Genomic DNA, 22,506 nt, shown 5'->3' with positions numbered 1-22,506 from the left:
GTCTGTTCTGTGAGCGCTCAGCCAGGTTCTGTGAGCGCTCAGCCAGGTCTGTTCTGTGAGCGCTCAGCCAGGTTCTGTGAGCGCTCAGCCAGGTCTGTTCTGTGAGCGCTCAGCCAGGTCTGTTCTGTGAGAGCTCAGCCAGGTTGTTTGGAATTTGGGCGGGACGAAGAAGGAGCTCGGACTTCTAGCCCCGCAGCCCTGGAAGACGTTCCAAGGGTGTTAGGGGCCCGACTTTTCGGGGCCCAATCTGGGAGAGGAGAAAGATCCGGACTAACGGCACCTCTGTCTGTATTTTTGGCTTTCAGAGGGCCCCGGACCTTTGCCACCTCCATCTGACTTTTTGCTTTCAGTTTGGTACCAAAGCCGTGCAGCACGCCTGTCTGTTGTTTGTTTGACTGTTGGTGTTGTTTGTTTTCTCTGTGTTCTAATCTTCCTTAGAACTAACATGGGACAGTCCCTAACAACGCCACTAAGTCTCACTCTTGATCATTAGAAAGACGTCCACGACCGGACACACAACCAGTCCGTCGAGGTTAAAAAAAAAAAAAAAGAAAATGACAGACTCTCTGCACATCCGAGTGGCCCACTTTCGGAGCGGGATGGCCAGTGAATGGCACATTTAATAAGATCATTATTTTACAGGTTAAAGATCGGGTCGTCCACGGACATCCTGACCAGGTTTCTTATATTATCACTTGAGAGAGTCTCGCCTTAAACCCCCCCCCGGCGGAACCCTTCGTGGACCCGAATTGGCCTCCCCTCAACCCCCAGCCTGTCCCCTCGGCCCCGCCCGGTCTGCCGGCCACGTCTTAAGAAACCTGTCCTCCCGGCAGACCCAAACTCCCCTCTCATAGATCTTCTCTCTGACAGGCCCGGCTGAAAAGGAGGAGGCAGAGCCGCCGGCCAGATCAGTTGCCGGGCCACAGTCTGATAAGGGTTTCTCCCCTGTCGCAGGGAGATTGCACAATAAGCGAGAGGTGATGCCAGATTCAACCTCCCAGGTTTTCCCACTTAGACAGGGAACCGGTGGCCAGACCCAATACTGGCCGTTTTAAACAACACAACCCTTCTTTCTCCAAAGATCCGGTGGCACTCACCGACCTAATAGAATCTGTTTTACTTACCCACCAGCCTACTTGGGATGACTGCCAACAGCTCTTACAGGCTCTCTTAACCTCAGAAAAAAAACAAAGAGTGTTCCTAGAGGCCAGAAAGCATGTTCTGGGAGATGATGGGCGTCCCACCCAGCTGCCTGAGAAAATTGATGCTGCATTCCCACTTAAGAGACCAAACTGGGATTTTAATACAGCTGAAGGTAAGGGACACCTACGCCTTTATCGCCAGTTGCTTCTAGCGGGTCTCCGAGGGGCTATATGACGCCCTACTAATTTGGCTCAGGTAAAACAGGTATTACAGGAAGCAGGGGAAACTCCCTCCGCCTTTCTAGAGAGACTTAAGGAGGCCTACCGTATGCACACTCCCTATGACCCAGATGACCCAGGACAAATGACGAGTGTCTCTATGTCCTTCATCTGGCAGGCTGCTCCAGATATCAAGACTAAGTTACAGAGGTTAGAAAATTTACAGGGCTATACATTACAGGATTTACTTAAAGAAGCTGAAAAGATTTTTAATAAGAGAGAGATAAAAAAGAAACAAAAAATTGAGTCGAATCTTGGCCGCCGTAGTTCAGGGCCAAGAAAGGAAGGGAGATAGGGGGGAGCTCGAAAGGGGCTGAAGCTGGATAAAGATCAATGTGCCTATTACAAAGAGAAAGGGCACTGGGCCAGAGAGTGCCCCAAGAAGCCTGGCGGACCCCGAAAGCCTCGACCACGAACCTCCCTCTTGGCTCTAGATAAAGATTAGGGAGGTCATGGCCAGGACCCCCCCCTGAGCCCAGGGTAACGCTTAAAGTTGGGGGGCAGCCGGTTACTTTCCTGGTAGACACAGGAGCCCAGCATTCAGTCCTCACCCAAGCTTCAGGACAACTCAGCGACCGGACGGCCTGGGTACAAAGAGCTACTGGTGAGAAACAATATGGATGGACTATGGACCGCCAGGTTCAGCTGGCTACCGGTAAGGTGACCCATTCCTTCTTACATGTTCCAGACTGCCCGTACCCTCTGCTGGGCCGTGACCTGCTCACCAAACTAAAAGCACAAATTCATTTTGATAGAAGATATTCATCTGACTGTTCCAAACCCTTACAATTTGCTCCTGACTTTAGGGTTCAACATCCCACCCTCATACTCCTGCAAACCTTTTGAACTGTTCATCGATGAGAAACAGGGGTATGCTAAAGGGGTCCTAACACAAAGGTTGGGACTCTGAAAACGCCCTGTGGCCTACCTGTCTAAGAAATTGGACCCTGTGGCCTCCGGCTGGCCACTGTGCCTAAGGATGGTGGCTGCTATTGCTGTCCTGATCAAGGACGCTGGAAAATTGACTTTGGGACAGCCACTCACCATCCTAGCACCCCACGCAGTGGAGGCCTTGGTAAAGCAGCCCCCAGACCGCTGGCTCTCTAATTCCCACATGACCCACTACCAAGCCTTGTTACTGGATGCAGAACGGGTTCAGTTTGGGCCCGTAGTCGCCCTCAATCCTGCCACCTTGCTTCCTCTACCAGAGGAGGCAGAACAGCATGACTGACTACAAATCCTCGCAGAAGTACATGGAACCAGGCTGGACCTATCGGACCAGCCTCTTCAGAATGCTGACCACACATGGTACACGGATGGCAACAGCTTCTTGGCAGAGGGAGAGCGAAAGGCTGGAGCTGCGGTCACTACGGAGGACAAAGTGATTTGGGCGAAAGCCCTGCCTGCTGGTACCTCCGCACAACGGGCTGAACTCATCGCCTTGACTCAGGCGCTCAAGATGGCAAAAGGTAAGAGGCTAAATGTATATACAGACAGCCGTTATGCCTTTGCCACGGCACACATCCACGGGGAGATCTACCGGAGGCGGGGGCTGCTCACATCTAAAGATAAAGATATTAAAAATAAGGCTAAAATTCTGGCCCTCTTAGAAGCCCTATTCTTGCCCAAAAGACTGAGTATTATACATTGTCCAGGACACCAGAAAGGGCACAACCCAGAGGCACGAAGAAACCGGCTGGTCGATGCCACGGCTCGAGAAGCGGCCATGAGCAAATAAATCTTGCCCTTAAATAGCCCAGACCAACCCACGCCCCCACCAGTGGGACAAACCAGTTGGGTTTATGCCCATGAGGACATAGAGCTCCTAAAAAAATGGGGGCCATCTACCACCCTCAACTAAAACAGTGGGTCTACAAAGGACTTTTGAATTGATCTCCTTTTTACATAAGAAAATAAAAACCTTACTAGATCGAGAAGAGATAAATCTGTGTTTTTTTTTTTAATTGGGACAAAGCGATACAAAAGGTGACTGAGAGTTACAAAGCGTGCGCTCAGGTTAACCTGGGAAGGACCATGATTGGACAAGGAGTTCGTCCTAGGGGACACCGTCCCGACATCCATTGGGAAATTGATTTTACTGAAATTAAACCAGATATATATGGATACAAGTATCTCCTAGTGTTTGTAGACACCTTCTCAGGATGGGTCGAAGCCTTCCCCACAAAGCACGAGACTACAAAAATGGTCACCAAGAAGCTCCTCGAGAAAATCTTTCCCAGGTATGGCATGCCTCAAGCGTTGGGGTTGGACAACGGGCCCGCTTTCGTCTCCCAAGTAAGTCAGTTGGTGGCCAAATTGCTGGGGATTGATTAGAAATTACATTGTGCCTATAGACCCCAGAGTTCAGGTCAGGTAGAACGCATGAATAGAACAATTAAGGAGACTTTATCCAAACTTACGCTTGCAACTGGCTCAAAGGATTGGGTGGCCCTCCTTCCCCTAGTTCTATATCGGGCCCGGAATACCCCGGGCCCCCATGGTCTAACTCCTTTTGAAATAATATATGGAACACCACCCGCATTTGTCCATTTCTTTGATTCAAACATTGCTGATTTTGCTGACAGCCCTTCTCTGAGGGCCCATTTACAGGCCCTACAGATTGTACAGAGAGACGTCTGGAGACCTTTGGCCGCTGCTTACCAGGACAAGCTTGAGCATCCGGTGGTGCCACACCCGTTCCAGATTGGAGACACCGTGTGGGTACACAGACACCAGACCAAGAATCTCGAGCCACAGTGGAAAGGACCCTACACCGTCCTCCTGACTACCCCGACCGCCCTAAAGGTAGACGGAGTCGAGGCTTAGATCCACGCACCACACGTCAAGGCAGTCCGGTCTGAGGAATTGACTAATCACAACACTACACCCCAGACATGGAGAGTTCAGCGCACTCCAAACCCCTTAAAGTTAAAACTCCTACGTGGCTCCTCCTAGTCCTTTTGTGGCCTAGAGTCAGTGGGGGAATAAGCCCCCACCAGACAGAAATTTCTTGACCAAGTCGAGTGAAAGATTTCACTCAAAGTTAGCAAAAAAAAATGGGGGAATGAAAGACCCCAGCTTAGCAGCAGTAACGCCATTTTGCAAGGCTGTACTTAAGATGACTGGTTCAGAGAAAGGTTAAAACACTGAGTACAAAGCGGCTGCCAAGCAGGATGTGTTTGGTTGAAGGCCTGGCAACAGGACGACTGCAGTTGAGCACCTGACAATGAAAAAAGCCCCGGGAGAGGTCCCACACCCTGGTGGGGGGCCGAGTCAGTCGTTATGTTCCAAGAAGGTAGCTAAGAAACTTGCCCCCGGGCTGAACCCTTGGGGGGCCGAGTCAGCCGTTATGTTTCTGGAAGGTAGCTAGGAAACTTGCCCCCGGGCTAAACCCTTGCCATATTAGAATCCACCAATTATATCCCTGTAACCATGCATCTGCTTCTGTATGCTTGCTTCTGCTCCCCAAAATCCTATAAAAGCCCATCCTTGGTTCCGTGGGGCGCGCCAGTCCCCCGAGTGACTGAAGCGCCCGCAGGTGCCTGTGCCTGTGTATCCCGACAATAAACCAAATCCTCTTGCTGATTGCATCCTGTGGTGTCTCGGTCTGGTCTTTGGAGTTAGAGGGTCTCCATCCCGAGGGAAAGTTCTCCCTGAGAGCTTTTCATCTCCATTTTGTAAGTTTTCAGTACACTTCAGGAAGTCTGATGCCTGAGTGCTGTAAAAGTAACCTTTATTCACTTGATGTAATTCTCATCTCTCAGATGCTGACTGACTCTCTGTCTGCTAAACTATGCCTAGTCCTGGAAGCTTCCAGCTTCCATTTGCTGCTCAATAAGTTCATGCTTTCTTTCTCTTTCTGAACTGTAGCTGGCTGAGGCAACACAGCTGTTTGGGCTCAAACTCCTCTCCCAGATGATTTCGTCAATCTGACTTTTCTCCTCACCTCTGAATTCTCTGCTTGGCCTCAAACTACCTCTACCAGTCTTTTCTAATCTTTTGGCTCCTTCTCTTCATCAGTCTTTTTTCACCCCTGTCTAGGTTGTTCTCTCCTAAATCTGTCTCTGTAAAACTCTCCTGGTGAAACTGCTCTCCTCTCCCTCTCAACTCTACTTATTGCTTCCCACAAACTCCAATCTTCCTGTTCTATACTCTTCTTCCTGAAGTGTCTGTCTCTCCCTTAAGTAGCTTCCCTTTCCTCTCTCTTCTAGTTCGAGTTGGGAAAATCCCATTCTGTCAGATCTTTCTCTGAGTCACCAGTTTCTCTGCCACTCAATTAGAAATCATTTTAGGCACCATGTTTTCCTCTACATATTAACTTTACTTCATTGTTTGGGATTAAAGGTGTGTATTAAAGCTGTACCTGTACTCCAGCAAGAAGCATTAAAGGCATGTGTTAATAGACGAGAACATCCTAATTAGAAACAGGCTGGAATATCCTGTAACTGTGTACCACGTGGAAACTCTCCATGTTTAGGCCATTGTTCCGAAAGCAACTGAAGACTACAGTGAGCCAGTTATAATATGCCGTTTGCCAAAGTAATTTCCATTGGAGCTATGCTACTGCAATATTTATGAATATTGCCCCTTGGAATACAAATGCTATGTTGCCAAGAAGAGAGTGGCACTGAACAGTGAGCAGAGAACCAGTGACCAGTGTCCTTGTTACTCAGCCAAGTGTTTCCTTAGGATTTGTAGGTAAAACTATGTAGGAAATCCAGCAGCCACTGTTACGGTGGGTGGACTTGAATGGCAATGGTCCTATAGGTTTATATACTTGAATACGTAAGTTTGTCTTTGATGGAGGAGGTATGTTCCTGGGGCCTAGCTTTGAGATTTCAAAAGCCCTAACCATCCCCAATTAGCAAAAATAACAATTGATTGAGCTACTCAGACAAAGGAGGTTTTGGAATCCTGGATTAGGAGTGTTTGATACTCCAGCTCTACGAAAGGGCTACCTCTCTTTTACTTCCTTTACATTTTTGATAATCTTTAGTTATTTACTTAAAAATATAGTTTACTGTGACTATGTAACATCGTACTTTCTTCTGAGATGGAATTGGTTACTGACATTCTCTGTTTGTCTCTTGTTTGTTTTCTAGAAGTGCTCCCCCTTGCAACACTAGCTTTCTTGGGACTCATGATGTAGAACAGGATGCCTTGAACTGAAGGGCTGCAAATGCAAGCTCATACTTTGTATTGGATTATTAGGATTACCTTAATTTTATTTCCATTCCTCTTTGAGTAATCACAGTTCTTTAATACAGCACTTAACATCTGTGTTTACATCTTATGGGAATCCATCTTTAGCTCGTTTAGTCTATTTTTTTCTTTTTCAGTTTAAGTTACAAAGTTCTTTATATAGTTGTAAGGTTAACGCAATTAAAGTGCAAGTATACGAGAGGCAGGGGTAAGACAATCTCAAACTCAAGCCAGCTTGATCCAGAATCACACACACACACACACACACACACACACACACACACACACACACACACGTACATTAATAGAATCACTGATTACACACAATTATCATAACCCTCAGGTGTAAGTAACTAAGCATTTAAAATGCAATGATCACATCAAGAATATTTTCTCTATGTCTGCCAAAGGTCAACCTCTGTGTTCTTCTTTGATGTCAATCTTGTATATTTTTAGACAGGTAGCTCACTAGGAATGCAGACCTACTTATCGATTGGGCTGTGTGGTAAACAAACTCCGAGGACTCTCTTACCTTTGCTTCTTGGTGGTATTGAAAGGCTGCACCACCACTTCAAGCCTCTTTTCATGAGTCCACGCTTGATCCAAATTAGGTCTTTTATTTCTGTGCTCAAAACAGTTCACTAACAGCTTTCTTTCCAGCTTCCCACTGACAACATTTTAGAATGATACCTATACATGGACTTTAAATTAGCTTTCTTTTCACGTGGACTGTATCTTTTATAATTCCTTGGCTGTATCAATTATATTGTGTTCATTCTTTTCTTACTTAAAGACAAAAGATTTACTTGTTTCTTATTTTTAAAATTTTCCAGATTCTTCCATGTGCTTTTGAATTTTCCCTGACATAAGAATGTTTTTAAGTCCTGAGGAATTTTTTGTTTAAATAGTCACATTCTAGAGCGGGTAGATAAGTGGTCTTCAGTACTTACAGTCTTCATTAGGTTTTATGTTTGATACATTCTTTACCTTATTAAGGTGTGTATGAATACGTGTGTGTGTGTGTGTGTGTGTGTGTGAGAGAGAGAGAGAGAGAGAGAGAGAGAGAGAGGGAGAGAGAGAGAGAGAGAGAAGTGGGGTAGAGATAACAACATTTTCTCCTTTGATATTATTATTCTTCAACTTAATAACAAGATAATATTCTTTTATCCTAATTATTTGTGAAAATTTCAATTGTATATCAAAGTCTGACCCTAGAGTAATTTAATGTGTAATTTTATAAACACAATTTTAGTTTTTTGCTCAAATTTTGTGATTGGTAAATAATTTGATATAACATCATAATAATTTGCCGTGCTAGTAGGCATAATGTCATTTATGTTTGAGTTTTGAGGTTTCAAAATGTACATTAGTTTACTAGCTATGTCTAATTATTTGATTTAGTCCTGCCACATATGATAATTATTTTGCCTTTTTTCAAATTAATTGATACAACTTCACTTATCAGAAAGTGCAGTACAGGCATGCTTCCCTCCTCATTCATAAACAATTCGGCTTAGTTAGATATCCGTTTTACTCCAACAATAGATCACTTTCGGTTATTGGGAATTGTAAAAATTTTATATAAAACATATTGATATTCAATTTAACTTTCTACCAAAAGATAGATTTCAATCTCCAATTACTGATACTTTTTCTCAGGGTTTGTTTGGTTTTTTTTTTTTTTTTTTCGTACTCATTGATGGGTAGTAGGTTTCCTGAGCATTTAAAGCCTAAACTTTTCAATCATATCTGCACATTGTTTGCAAGGCCCTTTGAACTAATTTCTTTTCTCTTGCTGTTTGAAAAATGGAACTAAATAGGAACAGTGCATTTGGTGAAATGCATCAGTATATAATACACCAAATCCTTCACCAAAGAAAATTTAATACTAATCCCTGTTGTCACCCCCCTCTCCAAACCCCTTAAGCCCCTGTCTTCAAAGCACACAGAATTACCTGAGCCTTAGGAGTAGAGAATGCAGCAACAACAGTTGTCTTTAAAATCAAAACCGTAGAGGTCTCTAATTCTTCATTAACTTCGCTCTGTAAGCACAAGGATGGTCCCTAGGCCAAGCAGAAATAGGCATGCGTGGGTATTAGTCAGATGCCAGCAGTCAGAATATGAATCTTTTGATTTTGTGATTTTATGCTTTCAGTACATGCCATAGTCTTTTTCCATAACCATGGTGTCACAACAATTGGCTAGCCATGCTGTTACTATGGAAACACTAGGGCCTTTGTCTCTTTCTTGTTAATTCTGGGACATACTTCTGATATTCTCTCTACATACACATGTATTTTCCTATGACAAATCCACAATTAACATTACATCAATTCTAGAGCAATTAAGGAAGCTTGGAGAACACTTTTGTTGTTAAACAAGGTAGATGGCTCCTAGAAAATGTCATCCGATGTTGCACCCCGCCTCACACGCAGACCTAAATAGACAAATACACACATATGAAAAGGCACATACTCAAACATAAGGAAAGCAAGATTATTTTCCATGCATTAGAGTTAATGGAATAAGATCTGGATCAAACGTATGCATTACACTACTGATTTTATAGTTTCAATGATACCCATTCAATATTCATAATTTAATCCCCTCCACAAATACTGAGCATAAGTTGTTTATGAAATTATGTTTCATTACTACATCCTAAGGAGTTCTGAACAGAAATGAAAAGTTTAGAGTCGGTAAGAAATATGTCTGCTGTAGAGGCCCTGGTGGGTGTTTGGAGACATGTTGTTCATGACTTTGTGCCAATCCTCCAGCAATGGACTGAAGGAAAATACCTCTTTACCTCCTTCTTCTGGTTTGCTTTCTTCCCCATTTTCTCTATGGCTCCCTTCTGTGTATCCCACAAGAGTCCCTAGGTAGGTCAATAGAGTGTCCTATGTCAAAAGGCATGTGGTTTACTGAAGCCATTATCTCCTACCTGCAGTTGCTCTGACTTTATTGTAAGTGTAAGTGTTTTCTCAATCATGTTAAGAAAGGCAGCTCTCTCTAAAACAATGCCTGCTACAAGTTAGGAGTCACACCAGGAATGACCCCTCCTTACCTTTTCCACGTAGCCTTCACTCAATTCTGTGATGAGGCAAATCTAGGCAAAGAGGGGTCTGTAGTTTGGGCAGCTATGGCAGTGTTCCCAAGATTGACAAAATCCACTCTAATCCTCTGCAGTGGGGACCTTCTGTCGTCTACATGGAGTAGTTTCCAGAACAAAAGCTGAGAATAAAATAGATCATTGATTCAGCAATTGTTCTCAGGTAACCGCTAAATGTTACCTGTAACTGAGGTGGTCTGCCTTCATATTGGACTGTAAATGTCAGCTGTGATGAGAGTTGTTTCAGTAAAATAAAAAAAAATTATAATCATAAAAGTAATATGGAGTTATCAGAGAAACAATTCCTAGAACAGCAATGACACTTCTGGGGTTCTAGCAATTCATTATATTTTTTTCTTTGAATAGGAATAAATGTGTTTGAATGGCTCTTATATCTCTTGAACAAGTGGAGCTTACTGTGCAGTAAGCAGTTTTATTTCTATTGCCATCCTCTGGCTAATTCATCCCTAAGCCTGGGTTTTCACTGTCAGACCTTTACATGTTCATAGATTATCTAACTTGTTAAATCCTTGCTTAACCTTAATTTCTAATGCAATTATTCATTTACAACTCCATTAATAATGCTGCATTATTGAATGGAATAAAAGACATAATGTATATTCAACCATTGAAAAAATTTATGTCAACCAGGATTAACAATCTATAGCCCAGTGGTAAAATCTGACTTACTATTATTTTAAATAAGGCTTTATTGAAACATAGTCAAATCTATGGTATATAATTACTATGTCTGCCTGTAGCACATGTAACTTCTAAGAGGAAAACAAACATATTATGCCACTCTTAGAAAATGTTAATAGGCTCCCAAACCCCGTAGGAGAGAGAGCTCACCGCCGAGACTGGTGGGCATTCCTGAGACTGCAGAGCGGAAGAGACCACCAACACTGCCCACCCCTGCTCACATCCCTGGCCCAAGAGAAAACTGTATACGGCCTCTGGGTTCCCTTGGATAAGGGCACAGGAGAAGGATATCTGCTGCCTCTGAGAAACCGCTGGAACCTGAAGGGACCGACCAGATAAACAGTTCTCTGCACCCAAATCCCATGGGAAGGAGAGCTAAACCTTCAGAGAGGCAGACACACCTGGGAAACCAGAAGAGTCTACACTCGTCCCACATCTCTGACTCCAGAGGAAAACACCAAATGCCATCTGGAACCCTGGTGCACGGAAGCTCCCGAAAAGGGGAGCGCAGATCTTCCTGATTGCTGCCACCCCGGAGAGCTCATAAGCAACAACCCACAAGCAAACTTGAGCCTTGGGACCTCAGGTAAGACAAACCTTCCAGCTCCAAGCGACCTGCCTGGTGAACTCAAGACACAGGCCCACGGGAACAGCTGATGACCTGTAGATAGGAAAAACTACATGCCCGAAAGCAGAACACTCTGTCCCCATAACTGGCTGAAAGAAAACAGGAAAGCAGGTCTACAGCACTCCTGACACACAGGCTTATAGGACAGTCTAGCCACTGTCAGAAATAGCAGAACAAAGTAACACTAGAGATAATCTGATGGCGAGAGGCAAGCACAGGAACCCAAGCAAAAGAAACCAAGACTACATGGCATCATCGGAGCCCAATTCCCCCACCAAAGCAAACATGGAATATCCAATCACACCAGAAAAGCAAGATCTAGTTTCAAAATCATATTTGATCATGACGCTGGAGGACTTCAAGAAAGAAGTGAAGAACTCCCTTAGAGAAACACAGGAAAACATAAATAAACAAGTAGAAGCATACAGAGAGGAATCGCAAAAATCCCTGAAAGAATTACAGGAAAACACAATCAAACAATTGAAGGAATTAAAAATGGAAATAGAAGCAATCAAGAAAGAACACATGGAAACAACCCTGAATATAGAAAACCAAAGGAAGAGACAAGGAGCCGTAGATACAAGCATCACCAACAGAATACAAGAGATAGAAGAGAGAATCTCAGGAGCAGAAGATTCCATAGAAATCATCGACTCAACAGTCAAAGATAATGTAAAGCAGAAAAAGCTACTGGTCCAAAATATACAGGAAATCCAGGACTCAATGAAAAGATTATCAAACCTAAGGATAATAGGTAAAGAAGAGATTGAAAACTCCCAGCTCAAAGGACCAGTAAATATCTTCAACAAAATCATAGAAGAAAACTTCCCTAACCTAAAAAAAGAGATACCCATAGGCATACAAGAAGCCTACAGAACTCCAAATAGATTGGACCAGAAAAGAAACTCCTCCCTTCACATAATAGTCAAAACACCAAATGCACAAGATAAAGAAAGAATATTAAAAGCAATAAGGGAAAAAGGTCAAGTAACATATAAAGGCAGACCTATGAAAATCACACCAGACTTTTCGCCAGAGACTATGAAAGCCAGAAGATCCTGGACAGATGTCATACAGACGCTAAGAGAACACAAATGCCAGCCCAGGTTACTGTATCCTGCAAAACTCTCAATTAACATAGATGGAGAAACCAAGATATTCCATGACAAAACCAAATTTACACAATATCTTTCTATAAATCCAGCACTACAAAAGATAATAAATGGTAAAGCCCAAAATAAGGAGGCAAGCTACACCCTAGAAAAAGCAAGAAACTAATCGTCTTGGCAACAAAACAAAGAGAAGAAAAGCACACAAACATAACCTCACATCCAAATATGAATATAACAGGAAGCAATAATCACTATTCCTTAATATCTCTCAACATCAATGGTCTCAACTCCCCAATAAAAAGACATAGATTAACAAACCGGATACACAATGAGGACCCTGCATTCTGCTGCCTACAGGAAACACACCTCAGAGACAAAGACAGACACTACCTCAGAGTGAAAGGCTGGAAAACAACTTTCCAAGCAAATGGTCGGAAGAAGCAAGCTGGAGTAGTCATTCTAATATCAAATAAAATCAATTTTCAACTAAAAGTCATCAAAAAAGATAATGAAGGACACTTCATATTCATCAAAGAAAAAATCCACCAAGATGAACTCTCAATCCTAAATATCTATGCCCCAAATACAAGGGCACCTACAAACATTAAAGAAACCTTACTAAGGCTCTTCACACAATAATAGTAGGAGATTTCAACACCCCACTCTCATCAATGGACAGATCATGGAAACAGAAATTAAACAGTGACGTAGACAGACTAAGAGAAGTCATGAACCAAATGGACTTAACAGATATTTACAGAACATTCTGTCCTAAAGCAAAAGGTTATACATTCTTATCAGTTCCTCATGGTACTTTCTCCAAAATTGACCATATAATTGGTCAAAAAAAAGGGCCTCAACAGGTACAGAAAGACAGAAATAATCCCATGAGTGCTATCAGACCACCACAGCCTAAACCTGGTCTTCAATGACAATAAGGGAAGAATGTCCACATGTACTTGGAAGTTGAACAATGCTCTACTCAACGATAACCTGGTCAAGGAAGAAATAAAGAAATTAAAGACTTCTTAGAATTTAATGAAAATGAAGGTACAATATACCCAAACTTACAGGACACAATGAAAGCTGTGCTAAGAGGAAAACTCATAGCTGTGAGTGCCTGCAGAAAGAAACAGGAGAGAGCATATGTCAGCAGCTTGACAGCACACCTAAAAGCTCTAGAACAAAAAGAAGCAAATACACCCAGGAGGAGTAGAAGACAGGAAATAATCAAACTCAGAGCTGAAATCAGTCAAGTAGAAACAAAAACGACCATAGAAATAATCAACAGAACCAAAAGTTGGTTCTTTGAGAAAATCAAAAAGATAGATAAACCCTTAGCCAGACTAATGAGAGGACACAGAGAGTGTTCCCAAATTAACAAAATCAGAAATGAAAAGGGAGACATAACTAAAGGTTCAGAGGAAATTCAAAAAATCATCAGGGGGTTGGGGATTTAGCTCAGTGGGAGAGCACTTGCCTAGTAAGCACAAGGCCCTGGGTTCGGTCCTCAGCTCCAAAAATAAAGAAGGAAAAAAAAATCATCAGATCTTACTATAAAACCCTACATTCAACAAAACTTGAAAATCTCCAGGAAATGGACAATTTCCTAGACAGATACCAGGTACCAAAGTTAAATCAGGAACAGATAAACAAGTTAAACAACCCCATAGCTCCTAAGGAAATAGAAGCAGTTATTAAAGGTCTCCCAACCAAAAAGAGCCCAGGTCCAGACGGGTTTAGTGCAGAATTCTATCAGACCTTCATAGAAGACCTCATACCAATATTATCCAAACTATTCCACAAAATTGAAACAGATGGAGCACTACCGAATACCTTCTATGAAGCCGCAATTACTCTTATACCTAAACCACACAAAGACCCAACAAAGAAAGAGGAACTTCAGACCAATTTCCCTTATGAATATCGACGCAAAAATACTCAATAAAATTCTGGCAAATCGAATCCCAGAGCACATCAAAACAATCATCCACCATGATCAAGTAGGCTTCATTCCAGGCATGCAGGGATGGTTTAATATACGGAAAACCATCAAAGTGATGCATTATATAAACAAACTGAAAGAACAAAACCACATGATCATTTCATTAGATGCTGAGAAAGCATTTGACAAAATTCAACACCCCTTCATGATAAAAGTCCTGGAAAGAATAGGAATTCAAGGCCCATACCTAAACATAGTAAAAGCCATATACAGCAAACCAGTTGATAACATTAAATTAAAAGGAGAGAAACTTGAAGCAATCCCACTAAAATAAGGGACTAAACAAGGCTGCCCACTCTCTCCCTACTTATTCAATATAGTTCTTGAAGTTCTAGCCAGAGCAATCAGACAACAAAAGGAGGTCAAGGGGATACAGATTGGAAAAGAAGAAGTCAAAATATCACTATTTGCAGATGATATGATTGTATATTTAAGTGATCCCAAAAGTTGCACCAGAGAACTACTAAAGCTGATAAACTCCTTCAGCAAAGTGGCTGGGTATAAAATTAACTCAAATAAATCAGTAGCCTTCCTCTACACAAAAGAGAACCAAGCTGAGAAAGAAATTAGGGAAACGACACCCTTCATAATAGACCCAAATAATATAACGTACCTCGGTGTGACTTTAACCAAGCAAGTAAAAGATCTGTACAATAAGAACTTCAAAACTCTGAAGAAAGAAATTGAAGAAGACCTCAAAAGATGGAAAGATCTCCCATGCTCATGGATTGGCAGGATTAATATAGTAAAAATGACCATTTTACCAAAAGCAATCTACATATTCAATGCAATCCCCATCAAAATACCAATCCAATTCCTCAAAGAGTTAGACAGAACAATTTGCAAATTCATCTGGAATAACAAAAAACCCAGGATAGCTAAAACTATCCCCAACAATAAAAGGTCTTCAGGGGGAATCACTATCCCTGAACTCAAGCAATATTACAGAGCAATAGTGATAAAAACTTCATGATATTGGTACAGAGACAGACAGATAGACCAATGGAACAGAATTGAAGATCGAGAAATGAACCCACAAACCTATGGGCACCTGATTTTTGACAAAGGAGCCAAAACCATTCAATGGAAAAAAGATAGCATTTTCAGCAAATGGTGCTGGTTCTGCTGGAGGTCAACATGTAGAAGAATGCATATCGACCCATGCTTATCACCCTGTACAAAGCTTAAGTCCACGTGGATCAAGGACCTCCACATCAAACCAGATACACTCAAACTAATAAAAGAAAAACTAGGGCAGCATCTCGAACACATGGGCACTGGAAAAAATTCCCTGAAGAAAACACCGACAGCTTATGCTCTAAGATCAAGAATCAACAAATGGGATCTCATAAAACTGCAAAGCTTCTGTAAGGCAAAGGACACTGTGGTTAGGACAAAATGGCAACCAACAGATTGGGAAAAGATCTTTACCAATCCTACAACAGATAGGCCTTATATCCAAAATATACAAAGAACTCAAGAAGTTAGACCACAGGGAGACAAATAACCCTATTAAAAATGGGTTTCAGAACTAAACAAAGAATTCACAGCTGAGGAATGCTGAATGGCTGAGAACAACTAAAGAAATGTTCAACATCTTTAGTCATAAGGGAAATGCAAATCAAAACAATCCTGAGATTTCACCTCACACCAGTGAGAATGGCTAAGATCAAAAACTCAGGTGACAACAAATGCTGGCGAGGATGCGGAGAAAGAGGAACACTCCTCCATTGTTGGTGGGATTGCAGACTGGTAAAACCATTCTGGAAATCAGTCTGGAGGTTCCTCAGAAAATTGGACATTGAACTACCTGAGGATCCAGCTATACCTCTCTTGGGCATATACCCAAAAGATGCCCCAACATATAAAAAAGACACTTCCTCCATGCTTTCATAGCAGCCTTATTTATAAGAGCCAGAAGATGGAAAGAACCCAGATGCCCTTCAACACAGGAATGGATACAGAAAATGTGGTATATATACATAATGGAATATTACTCAGCTATCAAAAACAATGACTTTATGAAATTCATAGACAAATGGTTGGAACTGGAAAATATCATCCTGAGTGAGGTAACCCAATCTCAGAAAAACACACATGGCATGCACTCATTGATAAGTGGCTATTAGCCCAAATGCTTGAATTACCCTAGATGCATAGAATACATGAAACTCAAGTAGGATGATCAAAATGTGAATTCTTCACTCCTCCTTTAAAAGGGCGAACACGAATACCCGTGGCAGGGAATAGAGAGGCAAAGATTAAAACAGACACAGAAGGAACACCCATTCAAAGCCTGCCCCACATGTGGCCCATACATATATAGCCACCCAATTAGACAAGATGGATGAAGCAAAGAAGTGCAGACTGACAGGAGCCGGATGTAGATCGTTCCTGAGAGACACAGCCAGAATACAGCAAACACAGAGGCGTATGCCAGCAGCAAACCACAGAACTGAGAATAGGACCCCCGTTGAAGGAATCAGAGAAAGAACTGGAAGAGCTGAAGGGGCTTGAGACACCATATGAACAACAATGCCAAACAACCAGAGCTTCCAGGGACTAAGCCACTACCTAAAGACTATACATGGACTGACCCTGGACTCTGACCTCATAGGTAGCAATGAATATCCTAGTAAGAGCACCAGTGGAAGGGGAAGCTCTGGGTCCTGCTAAGACTGAACCCCCAGTGAACTAGACTGTTGGGGGGAGGGCGGCAATGGGGGGAGGGTTGGGAGGGGAACACCCATAAGGAAGGGGACGGGGGAGGGGGATGTTTGCCCGGAAACCGGGAAAGGGAATAACATTTGAAATGTAAATAAGAAATACTCAAGTTAATATAAATAAAAGAAAGAAATGTTAATACAACGCAGAAAACTCATTGCCATGCTTGTTTCAAAGAGCCACAGACTCCATGCAAGATGCATCTCATAAAACTGTTCTGAAATCACACTGTATATCATGACTGGAGAAGGAAAGGGACAGTGCTCTTTCTAGGTGAGAAACTCTAAGGTAAAATGAGTCCCCAGAGAAAATGAAGGCAGGGGCAGTGGAACAGAAAAGATGGCTGTATCTTGCTAAATAGATATTGTACCAAGCTTTCTTCTTAGTATTATTTTTATACCCATATGTTAGTGCAGCTGACAATCCTTATCAGGTTTGGATTCTATGCAGTGCATGGTTGTTAAAGAGCATGACAATTGTTCAAAGTGCAAATGAGTGATGCTGGCACCCTCAGCCCCAGATGGGACATCTACATCATATATTCCCCATCCTAAGTCTTTAGAAGCTTGGGCAGAAAGATAAAAGAGCGAGAGGCTGCAAAGATTCACTGGAAAACAGTGCCTTGACATGACTGGACCCTTACACTCAAGAAACCACTAGAGTTGTGGTTGCTTAAAAATTTCCAAGGCACATAGTTTGATTTTGCTAAACACTAACATGAAGTTTGGGTGTTCCTTGGTATCCTAATAGTATTTGAAAGCCAAACACTCCCTTCTTTATAATCTCCCTGTTTCCCTAACATTCTAACTTTTCACCTCAGTTTTTTTCCCTCTAAGGGACTAGAGACATTTTATAAGTGTAAGGAGGGAATGTTATTCTTGTAAAGTAGCCTCCTGTTTTCCTGCCTAGAGGCCCTTACTCTCTCTTTTTCCAGGTGGGCAAAAAGTAGAGGCACAGGCAGAGAAGTGGCATGGCAAAAACTGAGAGTAGAGGAGGTTGTCAGTGGGTGCAGGTGGTTGCATTGTGAACAAAGGAAACTTCAAATATCCTGTGACTATCAATAGCAGGAAGTCATTAGTACTGACAGAAAATAAGAATTGGTTGAACTAAAATCGAGATGTGGAGGTAAAACCAACTTTAAAAGTGAGTCTAAATACCAAAATTTAGAGTGTTAGGGAGGAAGAACACAGGGGTGGGAATGTCACTTGGGATGAGAGCAGAGTAAGCCATGACCTCATGTTCTGGGAGATTTCTATTATGACATGAAGGAAAGTATAAAAGATATGTTTGTTCCTGAAGCATCCATGCTGCCAGAATGGTTGTGGTTGTACATCCAGGGATGCCATAATCATTATTCAAGAATTCAGATCCAGGAGAGATGTTAATAGTGTGTCTTGAGGATTTTAAGAGATGGAAGGAATGTGGATGAACAGTGAAGATAAGAGGACTTCTGTCTTGGTTGAAATTATTTCCCTTTTAATAATACAGATTTTCATCTTTCAAAAATCCAAACTAATTAGTTTTGTCAAAAACAAGACAGGAATTGTGTAGTGAGGCACAGCTAAATGAGGCACATGACATGACTCTTGTCATGAAGCCTAAGGGCTTGTATCTCCTCTCTGAAAGAAGGGAGAGAGAGGGAAAGAGGGAGAGAGAGAGAGAGAGAGAGAGAGAGAGAGAGAGAGAGAGAGAGAGAGATTGAGAGAGAGAGAGAGAGAGAAATGAGTCCTGTACGTGTATGTTGTCCATTGACCTCCACCCATGTTCTCACTTGTTCTGTGGCATGTGTTCTCATTTGTCTTGCTTGAGAATTTCAAAGATAGGAATCAGGGATGCTCACTAAGTACATCAACAATTCCTATACAACATTAACTACAAAAAAATTATATATTTTGTGCTCCACTTGTTCATATCCAAAATATTTTTAAATGGTACCTCATACACATTGTAATAGCCTTAAAATATATTTTGTGATTTTGTAATTTTATATTTATGATAAATATTCCTGTTACTGGTTCCCAAGATTACTCTTTAGCATTACACTGAAAGGCTATTGTATACCATAGCTGCAATATTTGTATTTAAAGCCCATTTATCATCACTATTTAAAGAAAGATAATGTTCATATTCAAAGTTTTAATGGGGTATTTTATATCAATGGTAATAAGAATAGTATTCAGAGAGGGGGCAGAGATTTCTGCTTGGGTGTATGAAAGATTTTTGTATTTACTGAGGTCTGAAACAAAGGGATATTTTAATGTTTATTTAAGTACTCAGATTAAGGAGGGGCAGGAGTACCCAGAAAGGGGAAAGGATATAGATAGGTATCCCCAAAGCATCTCTACCGAATGCTTAATGAAAGGGCTTAAAAATAAATATTTATATGGAGAGAACATTCTGAAGTTACAGTGTTCACAAAATTCTTTTAGTAAATAAGATTATAGGTTGTTTCCTGTAGTATACAAGACAATATTTAAGGTTAGGACAGAACCAGGAGTCCTGAGACAAGGTCACAAGGCTTTAGCACGTGTGCGTACAGGTGTTCCCTGTAAACAAAACTGACGGTCTTCTGGGACTTTCAGGTATAGCAGGCTACAGCTGGGAAGGAGTCAGGTCAAACTCAAGAGTAGCACATCTAAGCTTTGAGTGTCTTTTTCATATTTTAAAATTCACATTTACAGTCTCTCTGTGTATGAAAACGATTGGCTCTACACAAGTAATATTTGTAGAACACTATGTTACATACAACTTTTAGTAATTTTCTATCAAGAGGATGGTGCAATTTACTATGGTAAAATGCAATATACATTACTTTTCAAAGCTCCTCATACAGTATTTTATTCACACTAATTTTATTGTTCAACTTCTAAAATTCTCCTTAAAATTGAGTTGTGAGAAGATTTTAAAATATGTGGTTTATGGATTTAATGTCTATAGCATGATATCATATATTTATGTGAAACATGAAACAGTTATATGCACACTTTTACACAAACCAGAATATGGAAATTTGTAGATTCATCAGACCCTTATGGGATATTACATTTTTAAGGAACAAGGTATCCAAAAAATTGCTGTTCAGCATATGCAATTCACCCAAGTTTGAAGAAAAACATCACTGAAATCATCACCTAAGTCTACTGGGCTGACACAGTTCTCATCCCAAAATATTTATTGTATGTGTACACGTGTGTGTACATGTGTGTGTGCATGTGTACACACAAGTATGCGTTCTCATACTCATGAACACCTGCTCACAAGTAGAGATCAAAAAAAACTCTTACTCTAGATAATTTTCAGATGACAATAAAATGTTAACGAATGTTAATGTCAATAAAGTAGATCTCTTTGTCTTACCTATCATACAGAAATGACATTTCTCAGGCAAAAGCAGGTGAACTAACAAGCACACACATCTCATTTTATTCATATGAAGTGCTATATGTATTCTATACTTAAACAAATGATTATGGCACATTAAGAATATATCTAAATGTCATAATTTTATTCAGTTGCTGATACATATTAAGCAGCATTCTTTTAAAATATTTTATTGGTTATTTTATCTATTTACATTTCAAATGTTATTCCCCTTCACAGTTTCCTCTCTGCAAACCCCCTTTGCCATCCCCCTTCCCTGCCTCTATGAGAGTGCTTCCCCACCCCACCCCAACTTCTGCCTCACTATCCTGCCCTAGCATTCCCCTCCTCTGGGGCATTGACCCACCACAGGACCAAGGGCTTCCCTGCCATTGATGCCACTTAAGGCCATTCTCTGCTACATATGCAGTGAGAGCCAGTGAAGTCCCTGGGAACTTTGGAGTTCCAGTTGCTCTTCTTATGGTATTGCAAATCCTTTCAGCTCCTTCAGTCCTTCCCCTAAGTCCTCCATCAGAGTCCTTGTGCTAAGCAGCATTCTTAACTTTAAAAATTGTCACTTCATACTGGATATTATTGTCACGTGCATGTCATTACACTCTGCATTTTTCTGAATTTGAGAACGCCATACAATTTACTTTGAACACATTCACACTTTCTCAAGGTCTTGCAGAACCACCCTTCCATTTCTTCTCATCAAACTTTTAGATTAATTTTTTTTCTACTTTCCTCATCAAATCCTGTGAGTGTTGAGATTACAAGATTAATTCATCAATTACTCTTGGGAGTGGTACCTGCCCTGGCATGTTGAGGTCCTACCAGGTATCACAGAACTTAACAAAACTCTCATTCTCCCAGCAGCTACTGTTTGCTAAAAGTGTCTGATCTAGTGTTGTCATTTGGTGCCTACATTCCCCCGCCCCTGCTGGGATTTTATCTGGCTAGAACTGGCAAAGGTCTTCTGCATGTTGTCACACAATTTCTAGGCAGACATATGTGAAGCTGCCCTGTTGTGTTGAAAAATACTGTTTCCATGATGCTATCAAATCACTCTTAGTTTTACAACATTCTGCTTCCTCTTTTGCAAAGCTCTGTGAGTCTTTATCTCCATAATATAGTCTAAACATTTTATGTCTTTCCAAGATCTACTTGGAAGATTCTGAGTAGAAATTCTGAGCTTATGAGATCTCAACACCCATCCCCTACTCACTCATTTTCTCCAACAAAGCCACACCTACTCTAAGAAGGTCACACCTCCTCACAGTGGCAACTCCTTGTTTGGACCTATGGAGTCCATTTTTACTGGAACCACCAGAGATTCTTTGCCTCCTTAACAGTGAGAGATATGGGTTCCATCTCCTCAAGCTGATCTTAGATCCAGTTCGAGAGTGGTTGCTTACTCTAATTATGTTTGGGCCACTATTGTACCACTGGGCATATCTTTGCCAGGCTAATTTTTATGACTTTCCAGGTCCACAGTTGAGTGAGATTAAGGTTTATTGTTTCTTCTCCAACTGCAAGTACAGCAGCAGCATCTTATAGCACCATGAAGGTTAGCCAGTACGGAAGGAACATCCAAGTGAATGCAAGCTTAATTAAATGAGATGACAAATGCATATATATTTTAAAGAAACTATTATGATATATTTTTCATGAAATGATTTATTTAATATCATAATTTTTATCATCTGGATTAATTAGAATTATGAATCCAGTAATATTAAAAATGACATTTTGTGGTTTGGGTAATGTGGCATAACATTCTGAAATAACGAAACATATGCTCAAAGCAAATTTATATACTCAGTAATTTTAATGTGATAATTTTCCATTTTCCAAATTTAGCATCATTCTATGTACTGAAGATGTATTTCTCCTAACAAACATTCAAGTAATAAACTCAAATACCTCTATATATTAAAACACAAATTTCTATATTTCTAAAACTTTAATAAAAATTTATTGAAGTTTTTGCCCTTGTGCTCAAATATACAGGCTCACAAATACAGCTCACTTAAAGCATGTTTTCTTATTAATAGTTAATGACTTAACTAACTAAGTAAAATGAAAAATTCATGCTGGAATCTTTTAGAGATTATATTTGACTTTATTCATTTTACTTTTAAAAATTACTTAGGGAACTTGGAGAGTACTTAATATTTCTTCCATAGAAGGCATCCCCTTGCAAGACAACAGGAGGTAAGAAAAGCAATTCATACACTTCA

The 22,506-nt window shown here is 41.1% G+C and overlaps 1 long non-coding RNA gene across 3 annotated transcripts in view; it reads right to left on the bottom strand.

Annotated features, from left to right (window-relative positions):
• The window catches only part of LOC120097078 (uncharacterized), a 40,806-nt gene that overhangs the window by 8,543 nt on the left and 9,757 nt on the right, over positions 1 to 22,506 (bottom strand). For 2 of the 3 annotated variants that reach the window (XR_005494295.2, XR_010058030.1), the window contains exons 2-3: positions 9,688 to 9,854; positions 8,579 to 9,060 (exon numbers count right to left, since the gene is read on the bottom strand). This is a non-coding gene — a long non-coding RNA (uncharacterized LOC120097078). Of the gene's footprint in view, positions 1 to 8,578; positions 9,855 to 22,506 lie in introns of all 3 variants that reach the window. The other variant, XR_010058029.1, reaches the window with a different exon arrangement.

This window comes from Rattus norvegicus, chromosome 15, assembly GCF_036323735.1.
Source record: "Rattus norvegicus strain BN/NHsdMcwi chromosome 15, GRCr8, whole genome shotgun sequence".
Lineage (NCBI taxonomy): Eukaryota > Metazoa > Chordata > Mammalia > Rodentia > Muridae > Rattus > Rattus norvegicus.
The sequence above is the reverse complement of the archived record's forward strand: the minus strand, read 5'-3'. Positions and strand labels throughout refer to the sequence as shown.